General features: G+C 41.2%; 1 long non-coding RNA gene across 1 annotated transcript in view; it reads right to left on the bottom strand.

The window, feature by feature from the left end:
* Positions 1 to 4748: 4748 nt before the first annotated feature.
* LOC142843471 (uncharacterized) overlaps positions 4749 to 16754 on the bottom strand; it is a 37276-nt gene continuing 25270 nt past the window's right edge. Inside the window, exon 4 of the long non-coding RNA XR_012909631.1 lies at positions 4749 to 12731. This is a non-coding gene — a long non-coding RNA (uncharacterized LOC142843471). The remainder of the gene's footprint in view (positions 12732 to 16754) is intronic.

A 16754-nucleotide genomic window follows, 5' to 3' on the forward strand; every position in this document is an offset into this window, starting at 1 on the left:
TCTCTTAATGTTTATTTTATCTCTCTCTCGTGCATATGTCAATACTTTTTAATTTTCTCCTCCTCAAACTCTTTTATGAGTGAGTCAAACTTTTACTACATCATATAAATATTTACCATCTCTCTTCATGTTATTTATTATTCAGTCTTATAAGATGTTGAGCGTATCTGGGAAGCATCCCCTGATACACTGACATGGAGAACTCTGTAATTTCAGATGAAATTTGTTTGTGTGCAGTGTTATTACTTTGTAGGATGTTAAACCTTAAAAATATAAATTTTTAAAGACGTTTTCCCCTTATTTAATAAGGGATTCTGGAAGGCAGACAGTGCGGAACACGAGTGCTCTGTGTTGGCGTGAACACAAACTGGGAGACCCAGTACAGCTTCTTCTCAGTTTTCATTTTGAAAATACAGTGCACAGGGGAATCAGAACAAGACATGTTAGAAGAAATGGGGCTACTTTATGAGGAGGGAAGATGGGGTCCTGGGAGGGCCTACATGCAGTCTATTCCTCCCACCTACCTCTGCCTACCACAATTTCAGGTCTCTACACCGGTGTGGGGCATCAGCCAGAGAGCTCTGAGACACGAACTGCATCTTCACCACCATGAGATGCCCAGGGGCACTGAAAAATCAAGCACACAAAAGGTGCTCAGGAGGTAGCTCCTGAACTTCAGTCAGGGGGTAGTGGGTTACAAAAGGTAGCAGAGGACCTGGGCCCCTTGAATGGGTCCTTGTGCACCGCAGGGAATGAATGATGCAGAATGGATGAAAGTAAATGAAAAGACAGGAAGGGAAGGGGAGGGAGGAACGAGGAGAGGAAGGGAGAATGGATGGTGTTATAGGAGGCTGTTTGTTCCCAGCTGCTCAGCCCCAAAATAATCACACAGAAACTATATTATTTGCAATACTGTTAGGCCAATAGCTTAAGTGTATTCCTAGATAGCTCTTACACTTAGAATTAACCCATCTTCATTATTATTTTATAATAATAAATTTATATTTTGCCATGAGGTTCATGGCCTACTGGCAAGGTTCTGGCTGACAGCTTACATCTGTCTCTGATAGCAGCTTTATGTCTTCTCCTGACTCTGCCTTCTTTCTCCCAGCATTCAGTTTAGTTTTCCTGGTGTAGTTCTACTCTGCCCTATCAACAGGCCAAGTCAGTTTCTTTATTAACCAATGGTATTCACAGCATACAGAGGGGAATTCCACATTAGGATGGGAGGAAAAAAGTAAGAAAAGATAAGAAGAAGCGAGGGGGGGTAAGAAAAGAGGGAGGAAGGGAGGAAGAAAAGAGGGAGGAAGGGAGGAAGAAAAGAGGGAAGGAGGGAAGGATAGGAGGATGATGAAGAAAAGAAGGGAGAGAAAAAGAAAAGGAGGAAGGTGGGGAGGGAAGCAGCAAGAAAAGAAGGACAGGAGAAGGAAGGACACAGGGAAAGAAGAGGAGCCAGGACCAAATCCCTCTTCACCCTTGTAGGTGGATGCAGAGCACTTCACCTGCCTGGTACCCCTGATCTTCAGTGGAACAGGTTTCAGTCCCACTGAATGTGGCAGTGAGACACCCCACAACTATTAAGAGGTATCCTTGGGGAGCCACTGCCTGGCTGGGACAGGCAGGTCTACTTCACGGGGGTGGGGGTGACTTGGTTAGGAAGTCTGCCCTCTAGACAAGCAGTCTAGTGCCCTGTTATCTATGCTGAAACCCAGCCATCTTTCCCACCCCGACTCCACCTCACCCAGATATCATCACCACGCACCATAAACTGCCTCAGCCCCTCCCTTTTGCCCACCACTCCCACTTCAATGACTCCAACAGCATCCTTCCAATGTTCACTCACTCTGGAAAATGATCCTCTGAGGTGACAGGAGAACATTCTGAGACAGTTACCTGTAGATGGCAAAAGCCTAGCATCTATGCAGCGGTTTGGAGTATATGTGCACTATTAGGACTCTACTCTGTGATGGATCAGTGCCATGTGGTTCTGTCATCTTGAAGTCTCATGCCTCGGCTGGAGGGATGAGAAAACGCCACCACTGAAATAGAAATGAGTGGTTTAAGTTGCTTAGTGTAGAGAAGCTCCAGTGGAGTGTCCCTAGGTATATCAACCATGCTCCGTGCAGGCCTCATGCCCAGGAGTAGTTAACTAGAACAATTGGGACTCTGTGTTTGCTTTTTGTGTTTACAGGGAAAGAGGGGAGGTGGGTGATTTTTGTTTCCTTTTGTTTTTGTGGGGTGTTTTGTTTTGTTCAGTGTGTTTTCTTTGTTTTAAAGAGAGAACTTAAAAGTTGGTGGGCAGAAAGTAGAGGAAGTCTGGGAGGAGATGGGGAAGAAGAAAGAATATAATTGCAGTATAGTGCATAGAAAAAATTAAATAAAAAGAAAAGAAATACTAGCTGCACTAAAGATACTGGCAGCATAAAGTGGCACAGCAGTCTGACCTGAGGTCACCGTCTTCCTTCTCTTGCAGCTTTGTTTCCAATGTAACACCTCAGGGCACTTCCCTAATGGTCCCTTCTGCTCCTGGAACTCCTATGCCATAGAATCTCCTTCTCCCTTCACGCTAGTTCCCACTGTCTCAGAGCTGCCTCTATCGCCTTCCACCAAAGACCATGTCACACTTATCTACAACCAGTCACCTACAACAAATTACACAAGATTTACATATCCACTTCTTCACTTGAGTGAGAACTCTGAGGAGATACAAAATTTGTCCCTTATCATTTGTTTGACTATCTCCACTTTAAAAGTATTGCCTGGCAGGTGACTATCGCAGTTGAATGCGACCAGCATAAATCAATGTGTATACTGGCAAGTGTTTTCAGTCTGCTCCCAGGGCTTTGCTGGTACAGTGCTGTTCCCTATGATAAAGAAAAGGGGATATTAGTCCTAGCAGTCTGTGATGACTATTGTTGGTTGTCAACTTAACTATATCTGGAATGAACTGCAATCCAAAAATAGAGGGTACACTGTTATGGCTTATGGTAGGGATGACACTGGCAGCTCAGCACAATGGTGGGAGACCACACATGAAGAGAGCTTGGGTGTAGAGTTTATTTTGTGGGTATTTGGAGGGTATAAGGGTATGAAGGTTATAAAGGGAAGAGAGACGGGGAGGAAGAAGCTGGGAAGGGAGAAAACAGATGCTGCCTTTTCAGAAGAAGAATAAACAGAAAAAGTAAGAGAGGAGGCACAAGATCAGCTTGCCTCGGTAAAAAGGGGAGACTGGGAGTGAACAGAGTTTGTCTCTTAAAGGGACAAGGTACTCAGGTGACAGCAGGACAGCAAAATTATAACATTTCTCTTAAAACAAAAAGGCAAGGAGTTATGCATGGCAGGTTAAGGGGATGAGGGAGTCATGTACTCAAGACTGCTTCCTGCTGATTTGTGGACATCAGATTCTTGGGGACCTGAAAACCTGGGGTGCTTGTCCTGTCCTGGGGTATCTGGTTGCTTCACTCCTGTCCAGAATTTTTGGTATGGAATTTTCCGATGTCTCTTGACCTGGAAAGGTATTGGCAGAGCAAAGAACAAAGTTAAGTTTCAGAAGATAAACTTTTTCTTTAGGTGCTGGTAATTGAGAAGGAGGGTGCCAGGATCAGGGAATTGAGAGAGGGGTGTATCTGACCTGTTTAAGGTGAGAGGGGGTTATATCTGGCCTATTCATAAGGTGAAGCCTTCAATTCGGTTCCCTGGGAACTCACAAGAATTCTTTGAGTTTGCGAAAACATAAGTTTGAGACACATATGCTGTACAGACAGCAGCATAGTTATGCCACAGTGACTGTGATAGATGTTTTTGCAGAATGAAAAGTATCATTAGAAAACGACCAGAATGAACTTAAAATCTTGATCTTTCAATATAGTAGTGATAATAATCTGCTAGAGTTAGATTAATAGCTCATTGGCATTTTCCTGATAATGTTAACTCTATGAATGACAGCATAATGAGAGAGAGAAATTTGATAACTTGAATTTTTCCTCTATTATACCTCAATAACTTAAACCTGTTTTGTGAGGTTGTCCTTCTTAAACTGCCAAAACCTCTCAGCTGTCAAACTAAATCAGAGATCTTTCAGAAGGATATAATTTTGCTTGAGTTATTGATTTAAAAAATGACAGAGAACTTACTTGATTGGCTACCTAGAGCCACTCCTCAAGGTTCTCCATGGCCATTGAGGGCAGGAGCTTCAGGACTGCATTTGTCTTCTGTCGTTAGTACAGGGCCTGCCAGGCTTCAGAAGATCCTATGGGTTAGGAATCTTTAGGAAGAAAAACCTACCTTGCCCTTTGCAGCTAGGCCATGCGTTCCTGTCTGTTCTGTCCACTGTCTGGAGATCTTCAGGATTTTAGATGAAAGGCAGTTTTTCCCAGTGGTCAGCACTTTCATTTGATAAAATTTGTGTGTGGATGTTGTTCTGTGCCTGTCTTCTGTCTTTTTAGGAGGAAATGGGGTGGTACTACTAGGAATCAACCTGTTTTTCTGTTACAAAAAGCCTTTTAATACTTAAACATTTAAATGATATATTCCCCAGATCTTTGAGCACTTGAGGGCTGTTTATTGGATATAGATAAGTTATGACTACAGTATAGGATCTGCCTAGAGAGCTGGGTCCAAGCTTGACTGTACTGGCTTTTAACTTATCAGGTGAGATTTATACTTGTGAAGGATAAAGAAGAAAAAGCAGACTTTTATAACTTTAAATTTTTTATCATTATATAGAATATATTTCAAAGCAGAGTTGATCACATATATAGTATGTTGTAACAGATTTAAAAGTATATAACAATTTAAAATATTTGAGGCGTGATGTCAAAAGTTTTTCTGTATATGTGTTGCTGTTATTGGTTAATGAATAAAGAAGCTTTTTAGGCCAGTGGCTTAGCAGAGTTAGGGGAAAACTAAACTGAATACTGGGAGAAAGAAGGTGGAGTCAAGGGACATCATGTAGCCGCCAGAGGGGAAAGACATGAGCTGCCAGCTGGAACCTTACCTGATGTGGGAGTGTCATATATCAATCTGTTGATTTCATTGGCTAAGCAATAAAGAAACTGCTAGGCCCATTTGATAGGCCCACCCTTAGGTGGGTGGAGTAAACAGAACAGAATGCCGGGAGGAAAAGGAAGTGAGGTCAGACTCGACAGCTCTCCTCTCCGTAGCAGAAGCAGGAGAGACGCCATGCTCCAGGCTCCTGGGCAGACACACGCGATGAAGCTCTGAACTAGAATCTTCCGGTAAGACCGGTGCTCACTGATTGTTAGAGATGGGTTGATTGGGATATCAGAATTAGCCAGTAAGGGCTAGAGCTAAGGGCCAATCAGTGATTAAAAGAATACAGTGTCTGTGTAGTTATTTCGGGGCAAAAGCTAGCCGGGCAGGCAGCCCCGCCGCCATCCTTATTACTACACTTACCAGTAGGCCACGAGCCTTGTGATAAAATATAAATTAATAGAAATGGGTTAATTTAGTATGTAAGAGCTTGCTAGGAATATGCTGTAGTGATTGGCCAAACACTGATTTAATTAATACAGTTTTCGTGTGGTTATTTCGGGACTGAGCAGATGGGAACAAACAAGCATCCTCCTAACAAGAGATGCATTGTTTTCTTAGTCTGGAAAGAGATACAGTGAACAGAGCTCATTAGTTCTGGGGCTACTTAAAACATTTAACAGTAAGTATATGTACACTTAGACACAGTTGAAATTAAGTTATGCATAAAGTTAAATAAAAAGTGAACGAAAGAAAGCTGGCTTTTTGTCAGGAAAGTAGAGTTATTGCAGGGGAGAAGATGTACTGCAGAGGTGTGTCTCTGTGTCTAATGGGCGCCTCAGTGAGCCTTGCCAAAGTGGACCATCATGCAAACACATCCAATGTAAACAAGCAAAAAAGTAATTTTTAAAATCATAGCTCATGGCTTAAAGCAAATCATGTGGGTAACCTGCTATACTGTTGGGCTGGGGCAGAAACTTACGAGTCTGTGGCTCCTCCCTCCCTTTCTTAAACTCAAACAAACAGCGGTTGCCCCTAATTGGGGGGGGGGGGCGGGAAAAGGAGAGAAAGGGAAAGAGGAAGGGAGAAGGCAGAGGCTACCTCTTTAGAAGAAAAATAGACAGAGAAAGAGGGAGAGAGGAGGTGAACACGTATAGTACACAGTTCTGGCACCGAGCATCAGACCTCCATGGATCATATCTAACTTCACTCGCAGGTTTAGTGAACAGTCAAGGCACTTATATTTCCCATTTCCTGTGTTCTGTGCATAGGCCGGAACCGGATGTGTGCTTGTTTAAAGGGGAGAAAGCAGATGGCACCCTGGGGTGACACCCAGTCAGTAAACAAGAAGGGTGATTGACAAATCACCTTCCACATGTCCCGGATACCTAACGACATCAAGATGCTATGGTGTCCATCTGGCAGCCCTCCTGCTACTTCTTCCCCTTCACTGCCCTGTGCATCCAATCTCTCTTAGCATCCCTGCTTCCTGAGGCGGTCCCCACACAAACCATTTGTGCCTACGTTCTCCTCTTAGACAAGTCAACTGGACTTGGGTGGCGCGCAAAGGGCAGAGTGGAAGAAAGAATGGGAGCCTTTAGAAGAAAGAGAAGGAGGAACATGGACACAGCAAGTGTCTGCTGTCCATCAAATGTAATTATGTATGTCAACTTCGTTCATTCTCAAAATAGATCGTGGGTGAAATTTATAATTCTCAGGGGTACCAACTGTTTGACAGGGAAAGAAGTTAAACTCTGTTGCTGACAGAGTCAAGATGTTCTCTGTGGCACCAAATCCGATGATCTTTTTGCCACCCTGTTTCAATGACCTTATTCCTACCTGGCCGATCCATCCATCCATCTGCATGGTAATAACCAGATAGTTGTTTCCTGCAAGGACCAGGAAGTCGAAGGCAGGGAGTGATCTCACTCTCACTACTCTCTGGACCACGTACAGTGGTAATGTTTAGCTAGGTCAGAATAAACACGGCTGAGCCAGCTCTCGTCTTTGACTTTTCTCACTTTGAGAAATAGAATTGGATGACTGGCTGAATATTTAAGCAATGTGTTAAACGTGCTGATTTTTAAAATGTATCGTTTGCAGGCACACAGGATCTTTTCCTTTATTTGCATTTTGAAGTGTTTGTACAAACCCAGGGAAGAAGTTGGTGAAGTAAAATCATGAGAAGGCAGCTTGAGTAATTCTCATGGCCACCACTCCAGGACTTGGAAGGTCCGAGGGAAGCAGTCCACTGCTACCTTCTGCACCACTGCTCTTGTTAGCTGACATGCAGAGGGAAAATAATGGAAGCAAGGAGTGCATGGGGCAGACACACATTTAGCTTATTTTATACTCCTCCTCCTCCTTTTTCATACAACTCCTTCATTGTCAAAATGAAACTTAAGACAAACTTTGCTGCTTACGGGATGCCAACTGGAAGAGCCACTTTGGAAATCAGTGTGTAGAATTCTCAAGAGCTGTAGGTGGATATCCTCTATGACTCAACTATGTTCCCAGAGACTTGACACCCTACTCCACATGCACTTGTTTAGTTAGCCATGTCATTAATGTTCTGTGTATACACTGTAATTCCATATGAGATTGACAGCCACCATGGAGGATCCCTTGTTGTCCCACAGACAGTTTATATTGTTTCTATAATGCAGTAACTGAAAGTGACAGATTGGTGGGCAAATGTCTCCATGGTTTTTCACTCCAAGGTGCAAGTGCTTGAAGATTTGTCTCCTGTGTGGCTGTGTTGAAATGCTTGAGGCTCTAAGCACTCACCCAAGGGAAGGAGACTGTGCCCTCAAGGCTACACTCTTAGTGTACTGATCACTGCTGTCTCAGGGTTGAACTAAAAGGAGACAGTGGGCTAGGACAGAGTAAACAAACCTGGTCCCTCCTTTTCTTTCTCATCCCCAACTTCCCTGTGGTGTAGGAGGTCCTTCTGTTTATGTGCTGCTTTCATTGGTTAATGAATAAAGAAACTGCTTTGGCCTTTTGATAGGGCAGAACTTGGGTAGGCAGGGAGAAAACAGAACTGAATGCTGGGAGGAAGAAGGGCAGAGAGAGAAACGCCATAGAGCAGCCAGAGTCAGAAATGCTAAAGCTTTCCCAGTAAGCCACTGCCACGTGGTAATATACAGATGAATACAAATGGGTTAAGTCAAGATATGAGAGTTAGTCAATAAGACGCTAGAGCAAATGGGACAAACAGTGTTTTAATTAATACAATTTCTGTGTGGTTATTTTGGGGCTAAGCTAGCCAGGCAGCTGGGATGAACAAGCAGGCCCCTCTTCCTGCAACATCCCTGTTCATATATACACCCCTTCAGCACATGGCCAGTACCTTTCTACCTTTCTACATATTGGAACACAACCAAGACTCCCTTGCCCTGTCCAGACACCCCACAGTCACCAGAATGGTGATTCATATGAACCTCTTTTCTTTATATAGTGTGCAGTCTTGAGTGTTCTTTATCATGACACAAAGGTAACTAAGACATTCGTGATCCAGAGAAGAAGCCTGGTTTTCAGGTCAGTTCTGCACTATGAATCTCTATGAACTTGAATGTGACACTCAGACCCACTGTGAGGCACCTGTCCCATCTATAAAAGAGGCTGAAGGGCTATATCAGGCACATCCCTCTGTCTGTATCATTATGGGACAGCCTCTTCACACTATATTATAGGACTAAAGTCTTTGCTTATCTGCCTGCCTACTCAGGTAATGCTGGTCCAAGCAAGAACCATCTATTGCTGAAAATTTCCCACAATTCTTGACTGGTCTTTCCACAGTCCTGTGCATCCACTGTGCCTGACTCTTCCTAATGCAGCCACAGAAGCCCCTTAGAAATGCGAGGCATGTGACATCGCTGCCATCGCTTTTCCTAGTATACTCCAAGAGGATTCTAGAACAATGAGTCCAACCCAGAGCTGTATCAAGAAAAACCAGTGTGAGAGTTCTGCCCTCCTACTCAATGCCAGATACTACTCCTTCCTAACCCTGTTTCTCTAATCTTCCATAAGCTCCTCCTCAATTCAGCCTCCTCCACTGGATTCCCTGTTCCTAAAATACTCTATTTATCCTTTGTCACCCCCTTGCCACTTTTAATTATCAATCTAGTATTTAGGACTTGAAATGGAGTTCCTCCATCTCAGAGCCATGGGACATTTAGAACCAGAGAGTTCTTAGTCAAAACATAGTAAGATAGTGACATCCTTGGATTGCACACATTAGGTGTTGGTAGCACTGCCCGTTAATCCCACAGACTAGAAGACAAAGACCACTGACTCAAATTATCAAATCGAAGCAAGCTGGACTGTGCCCATACCCATCTTCCCCTAAGACAGGATTCAAGAGACCAGCTCTGAATGCAGGGAATGTAAGATTTTTATACCTCAAAAATGGGGGATTTCCAAAATAAAAATTAAAAATAATAAAGAAAAAATGAGGGATTTCTGACAAGGAACTTAGCAAGCAAAATACAGAAACTGATAGCAATTTTGAGATTACTTGGCAAAACATCTTGTGGTTTTGGGAGGGTATAGGTCAAGGCACCATCAAGGTGCTGACCTACTCAAATTCCAGGAAGATTCAAGGAAATTCTAAGGTCAAATTCTAAGAAACAGAATCTTAAGGGATGTTTTTGTTTTGTTTTTGTTTTGTTTTTACATATCCATGGTCACATAGCATTTTTTTATTTTTTATTTTATTTTTTTAAAAAAGAAAACAAACTATTTTTTTTTCATTTTACAAAACCAATCTGAGTTCCCATTAGCTCCTCCCATTTCCTCCACCCTCCCCCCAAACCGACACCCCTTCATTCCTTAGAGAGGGTGAGGCACCTAGCTTTAGGGAAGATCCAAGACCTTCCCTACTATATCTAGGCTGAGTAAGGTATCCTTCCAAAGAGAATGGGTTTCCAAAAAGTCAGTACAAGCAGTAGGGATAAATCCTGGTACCACTGTCAGGAGTCTCGCAGTCTGCCTCACTCATACAACTGTCACCCATATTCAGAGGGTCTAGTTTGGTCCTCTGCTGGTTCCTTCCCTGACCAGCTGGAGTTGGTGAGCTCCCATTAGCTCAGGTAAACTGTTTCTGTGGGTGTCCCCATTATGGTTTTGACCTCTTTGCTCATATTATCACTCCTTCCATTATTCAACTGGACTTTGGGAGCTTAGCCCAGTGCTCAGCTGTAGGTCTCCGCCTCTGCTTCCTTCAGTTGCTGGATAAAAGTTCTGTGGTGACATTTAAGATATTCATCAATCTGACTACAGGGCAAGGCCAGTTCAGGCACCCTCGCCTCTACTGCTTAGGGTCTTAGTTGGGGTCATGCTTGTGGATTCCTGGAAATTTCTCTAGTGCTAGGTTTCTTGCTAGCTCCATAATGGCTCCCTCAATCAAAATATCTCTTTCTTTGCTCTCCATCTCTGTCCTTCCTTTATCTCGACTACCCTGTTCCTCAAGTCATCCTCTCCTCTCCCTTTCTCCTCTCCTCTTCCCCTTCTGCCCTTCCTTCTCCCCCTAATCCCATGCTCTCAATTTTGTCAAGTGATCTTGTCTATTTCCCCTTCCCAGGAGGATCTATATGTGTTTTTCTTCAGGTTCACCTTGATAATTAGCTTCTCTAGGGTCATGGACTATAGGCTCATTATCCTTTGCTTTAGAGGAGTATCCACTTATAAGTGAGTACATACCATGTTCATCTTTCTGTAAACAGAAACTGAATTTAGCTACAGACTCAAAATGGCTCCCTGGAACAAAATGAAGTTGGGCTGGTTCTTCATACCATCTCTCTAATTGCCATAACCTCAGTATCTCCAGATGTTGCTAAGCATCTTCTGGGAAAGTGAAATAACTCCAGTGACCGCTGATGCTTTAGAGCCATGGTTCTCAGTCTGTAGGTCACGACCCCTTTAAGGGTTGAATGGACCTTTCACATGGGTCACCTAAGATCATCAGAAAACACAGTTATTTATATTACAATTCATAACAATAGCAAAATTACAGAAATGAAGTAGCAACAAAAAGTAATTTTACGCTTGGGGGTCACCACAACATGAGGAACTGCATTAAAAGGTCACATCAATAGGAAAGTTGAGAGCCACTGCTTTAGAGGGACCCAACTAATCAGGTCAAGTCTCTAGTGTGCAGACCCAGTATCATTCCTTCTAAGTACTCACCATAAGTTTAAGCATACCTGTAGCCCAAATAAAGTCTCTACTGCTCAAAAAATAAGGCTCAACCCTCCCTCCTAATGCTATAATCCTTAATTACAGTTCCTCATGTTGTAGTGACTCCCAACAATAAAGTTATTTTGTTGTTACTTCATAACTGTAAATGTGTTCCTGCTACAAATCATAATGTATACCTGATAAGCAAAATAAATATCTGGTATGAAAAATATCTAATATGTAACCCTTGTGAAAGTGCCATTTAATTCCCAAAGGGGTTGCCATCTACAGGCTGAGAACCACTGCTCCAAGAGTCTATGTGCCACCTGTGTTTAACAAGCATCACACCTCCACTGTCCACCCACATTGTAGGCAAGCAAACTGCTTATCCACTGAGAATGTTTTATAATATCTTCCTTATATACATCCATATCAGGTAGTTCAAGACAGAGGGAGAAGGAGGTAAGAGAGAGGAGTAATTGAGACAAAAAGAGAGAGACTATTTCAGGTAGGAAGGTAGACTGAGATTTGGTTCAGGTGATCTAAAAAGGGAAAAGACAGAATAACAATTTATAGGCTCTAAAGAAAAGAAGTACTTCAGAAATGTATGTTGCCAGGATTTGAAATAGTTGGGGCAATTGGGTGGTCCCCAAGAAAATTTTAAGACAAATATAGCTTGACCTATGTCACTCCCAGCTCTGGTGGGGGAGGGGTGACAGAAATAAGTCTATCTTATGAGATCACTGGCCAGCTGTCCTGATCTAGTTAGGAAGCACCAAGCCAATGGGAGACACTGTCTAAAAAGCAAGGGTACAGTTCCTGAGACAGCTCCTGAGAAACAACTGAAGCTGTTATCTAGGTCACACACACACACACACACACACACACACACACACACACACACACCATAAAAGCTTTAATGGAAAGCATTTCAGCTCAACTACAAAGATAAGCATATCAGACCTTACATTAGCAGATCTAAAATCTAGGAAAGCATAGAATAATATACTTAAAGATCTGAAACTAAACAAATAATTGAGAATCCAAACTGCTATATTTAACAAAGATATCCTTTCAATTGGTGATAAAATAAGTATATTTCAATACAAAAACACAACTAAGGCAGTTCAGTAACAAATCATCTTGCAGACGTCACTTGAAGAAATACTGTATACAGCATCAGAGGAAAAGAAATTTCAATCTCAGGAACATAGGAAAGAATACATATAATAGAGAAATAGATTAATGCAACACAGCTAGGAAGGAATTCACTATGTGCAACACAGTAAACCAGCAAAGTCTTAGTAGTATAATAATAAAGGAGAAGGAAAGAGTATGTAACCTAAAAATATAAATAAATCAAAAGAATTAGCAAGCATCTCTCAATAATTATGATGAATGTAAATGGCTTCAACCTACGAATGATTATATTGAATTTAAAAATAAGAGATACCTTTCTTCGTCTGCAAGTTTGTAAAAACACACACAGCCTGAGTGGAAGTTTGGGAGTCATCAAGTGAGCGGAAGCTCCAGACAAGGGAGCATCACTAGTTTGATATCTGAAAAAGAAAACTGCAAATGAAAATTAGTCATGAGCTGTAAATGATCCACTGCACATTAATAATGGGAAATGCCCATCAAGAAGATATCATAATTTAAAAATGTATGTGCCAAACGTTTGAGCTCCCAGTCTTATCAAAACAAATGGGTACAAAGGGTCTGAGAAGTCCTGGTACAATATTGCGAGTGCTTCATTCTCATCTTCATAAGAGCATTTAAACTGAAGCCTCAAAGTTAAACTAAACCATAGATGACATAAACCTGACCAAAATCTACAAAATTTCACATCCAGTAAAAACAGAATATAGATTATCCTTAACAGTCCATGCAATCACAATCATTAGAAATGACCCAGATGATATTCTGGGTCACAGAGGTAGTTTTAGCAAGCAAAAAAAAAAATACTACTAATTTATTTTATCTTATTACAACTTATTAGAATAGAACTAGAAATCAATATTAAGAGATACTATAAAAATTACAAAAATACTTGGAGGCTAGACAATACACTCGCAAATGTCTGAAAAAAATAAAGAAGGTAATTAAATGACTGAAAAAATCAAGAAGGCAATTAAAAGTTACCATAATCCAATAAGGCAAAATACAGCTTTGACAGAACTTCTGAGATACAGATAAGGCAGGTCTAAAGGAACATTTATACCTAAAAGTGCTTACATTACAAAATCAGAGCAATCACAAATAATCTAATGGTACACTTAAGATAAAAGAAGTACCAGAACAAATCAACTCCAGTGCAGTAGGTTGCAAGAAATAGTAATGGCTGGAGCAGAGATTAATAATATGGACACTAAAATGTCAACACTGAGGAGATAGTTTAGAATAAAAACTGTTTGCTAATTTAAGGTGAAGGGCCTGGTTTCAGTGCTCAGAACCCATTTAAAAAATCTGGGGCAGCTGGCACAAGCTTGCAAACCTAGTACTAGGAAAGTAGAGATCGGTGGGTGGCAGGGCTTTGCTGGCAACCAGCCTAATTTAATCAGTAAAACCCAAGCCACTGAGCACCCCTTTCTCAAAAAACAATGATGAAGTGCTCAAGGACTGTCATCCAAAGTTGACCCTGGCTTCCATGCTCACATACACATACTTGCACATGCATACACACACAAACACACACACATATGCATGTTCAAAAAATACACAGAATTAGAAAAAAATTGGTTCTTATATAAATATAGCAAGATGCTAGCCAAATCAGTCAAAAGAGGGAGGGAGGCACAGGTTAATAAAATTAGAAATGTAAAGGGGAATTGCTACAACAAATAGCAATAAAAACCAATTCATTACTGCAGAATGTTTTAAAAATTTATATTCCAGAGAACTAGAAAATCTAGACAAAAATGGACAAATTCTTAGGCAAATATTACCTGCCAAATTACATCGAGAAGAGAAAACCAACTTATATAGATCCATACAACAAGCAATGATATAGAAGCGGCAATAAAAATTGCCTTACAAATAAAAACTTATGATCAAGATTTGATACTGAATTCTACCTAATTTTAAAAGTGCATAACACACCCAGCCCATTTGATCTTCTTGGCACCCAGCCTCCAAGTAGAGATCCAGGGACCCCTAGTTATTCCCCACCACTCTCCTCATCCATTCGTCCCGTCCAATCTCCATTCCTTTGTGACTTCCCTCTGACCACAGAACCTATCTCTGCCAGGATCTCCACTGCCAGAACACTTGGCCATGAACAGGAAGACTATCCATGTGCTTTTTCCTCTCCATCAATCTTGTTTCTCTAGTGGAGCCCTAGTAGCAACTGTTACATGCCTCATCTCTTCATGTCAGCCCATCTCCATTCCCTTAGGACATACTAATGGACAGACCAAGGCTGTCCCTAGTTCTGCCTCTTCTGCTTTCCATGACTCTAGATCCCTAGTCTTGCCCAAGAAACCTCTAGAGTCAGGCCCTGTTCCTGCCTGCTAGCCTATTAGCAACCCAAGTCCAATCTAGGACTGCTTAGTGTCTGAACCCAGAGGTTCAGCCAGTCCCTCAGAACTGATACTAATAGGAATCTTAATCCTAAAACCCAGAAGAGCCCCAAGACTAAAAGAAAAACATCATTTGCCCATCCACAACCTATCAGATTGAGGTAACAATAACCAAAGAAGTGAAGGCTAACTCAACAAAGGAGAAAACATATCCACACCAAGAAACACTACACATATCATGATACCAGAAACCATCACAAAAACACAAACATGAACAACCAAGACAACATACCCCCTCCAGAAACCAGCAACCCTATTGTAATAGATGCTGAGCAAAGCAATTTAGCGGAAGCGCAAGATAAGGACTTCCAAATAGCAATTATGAATCTGATCGAGGACCTTAAAGAGGATATGAATAAATGACTCAATGCCAAGCATAAAAATGTAACAGGGCTCCAGACTTTAGTAAGTCTCCATAACTTAGAAAAACTGACTCCATGATGGAAATGCCATTCAAGCTGTAAAACTTGGCACAGAACCATGATATCAGCCAAAACTAAAACAAAGTATTAATCCTTCAAAGTCTATGTTCTGGGAAAGTCTCTAAATGTACAATTGTTGGTGTTGTTTTGCTTTGTTGTGCTGCATCATTTCTTTTTGTTTGTTTGATTTTGTTTTGTTTTTCTTCTGTAGTTCTACTTCTGGCTAATGGCTGCTGTTAGCTGAAGTATGCTAACTCAAAATGTAGATTTTATGCTTAGAAGCTCACACTGAGAAAGACAGGACTTCACTGAGATGCCAAACACCCAGGATAGTAAGTAGCCAGCCAACTAATAAAGACTTTCTATTGGCTTAAGCCCATGGCTGATCCCTCTTCTCTGCTGGATACCCCACAATAATTGCATGAAATAATGAAAATAGTTCAAGATATGAAAATAGAATTTATCAAGGAAATGGAATCATTAAAGAAAAGCCAGACTTAATAAAAATAAAAACCTCTGGAAATACAACAAAAAGGTCAGAGTTAAGTCTGAATAGAGAAGATGAAAAAATTTCGCATTTTGATGACAAGTGAGAAGAAATGAATAGCTCAGTTGAAGAAAATATTAAATCTAAAAACAATCCAGGCACAAAACATCCAGGAATTCTGAGATAGTATAAAAAGACCTAACCTACAAATAAAATATTTAGATGAAGAAAAAGACCATGTTAAAGGCATAGTAAATAATTTTTAGCATCTTCGAATAAAAGTTCCCAGATCTAAAGAAAGAGATGACTATCAATGTACTTTTAGAATACCAAAAGATAGGACCAGAAGACAAACTCCCTGGTACTCATAATATTTGAAATATTAAATATACCAAACAAAGAAAAAATATTAAAAACTACAAGGAAAAAGACCAAATTACATATAAAGGCAGGTCAATTAGAATAACATGTGACTTTTCAATAGAGACTCTGAAAGCCAGAAGGGCCTGAATGGTTATTCTATAAAGTCTGAGAGACCACAAATGTGAGCACAGACTGCTATACCCAGTAAAACTAGCTATCTATCACAGTCAAAGGAGAAAGAATTCATGATTAAAAACAAATTTAAAAATGTCTGTCCAGCAATCCACTACAAAATATGCCAGAAGGAAAATTTCAGTCTTGTCTTAGGGTTCCCATTGCTGCGCAAGAGACCCTGACCATGGCAGCTCTTATAAATGAAAACATTTATTTGGGACTGGCTTGTAGTTTCAGCGGTTTAGTCCATTATCATCATGGTGGCAAGCATAGTGGCACACAGGCAGTACTAGAGAAGGAAGAGAGTCCTATGTCCTATCCCAATCTGCAGGCAGCAGGAAGAAAGAGTGAGACACTAGAACTGGCTTGAGCTTCTGAAACTTCAAAACCCACCCCTAATGATACACTTCCTCCAGTAAGGCCACAGCTACTCCAACAAGGCCACAAGTCTTAATCTTTTCAAATAATGCCACACCCTAAAAGCTTATGGGGACCATTTTCTCTCAAACTACCACAAGTCTGAAGAGGCTAACCACACCTATAAGGTAATAAGAAATA

The sequence above is a fragment of the Microtus pennsylvanicus genome, chromosome 2 (assembly GCF_037038515.1).
Source record: "Microtus pennsylvanicus isolate mMicPen1 chromosome 2, mMicPen1.hap1, whole genome shotgun sequence".
NCBI lineage: Eukaryota > Metazoa > Chordata > Mammalia > Rodentia > Cricetidae > Microtus > Microtus pennsylvanicus.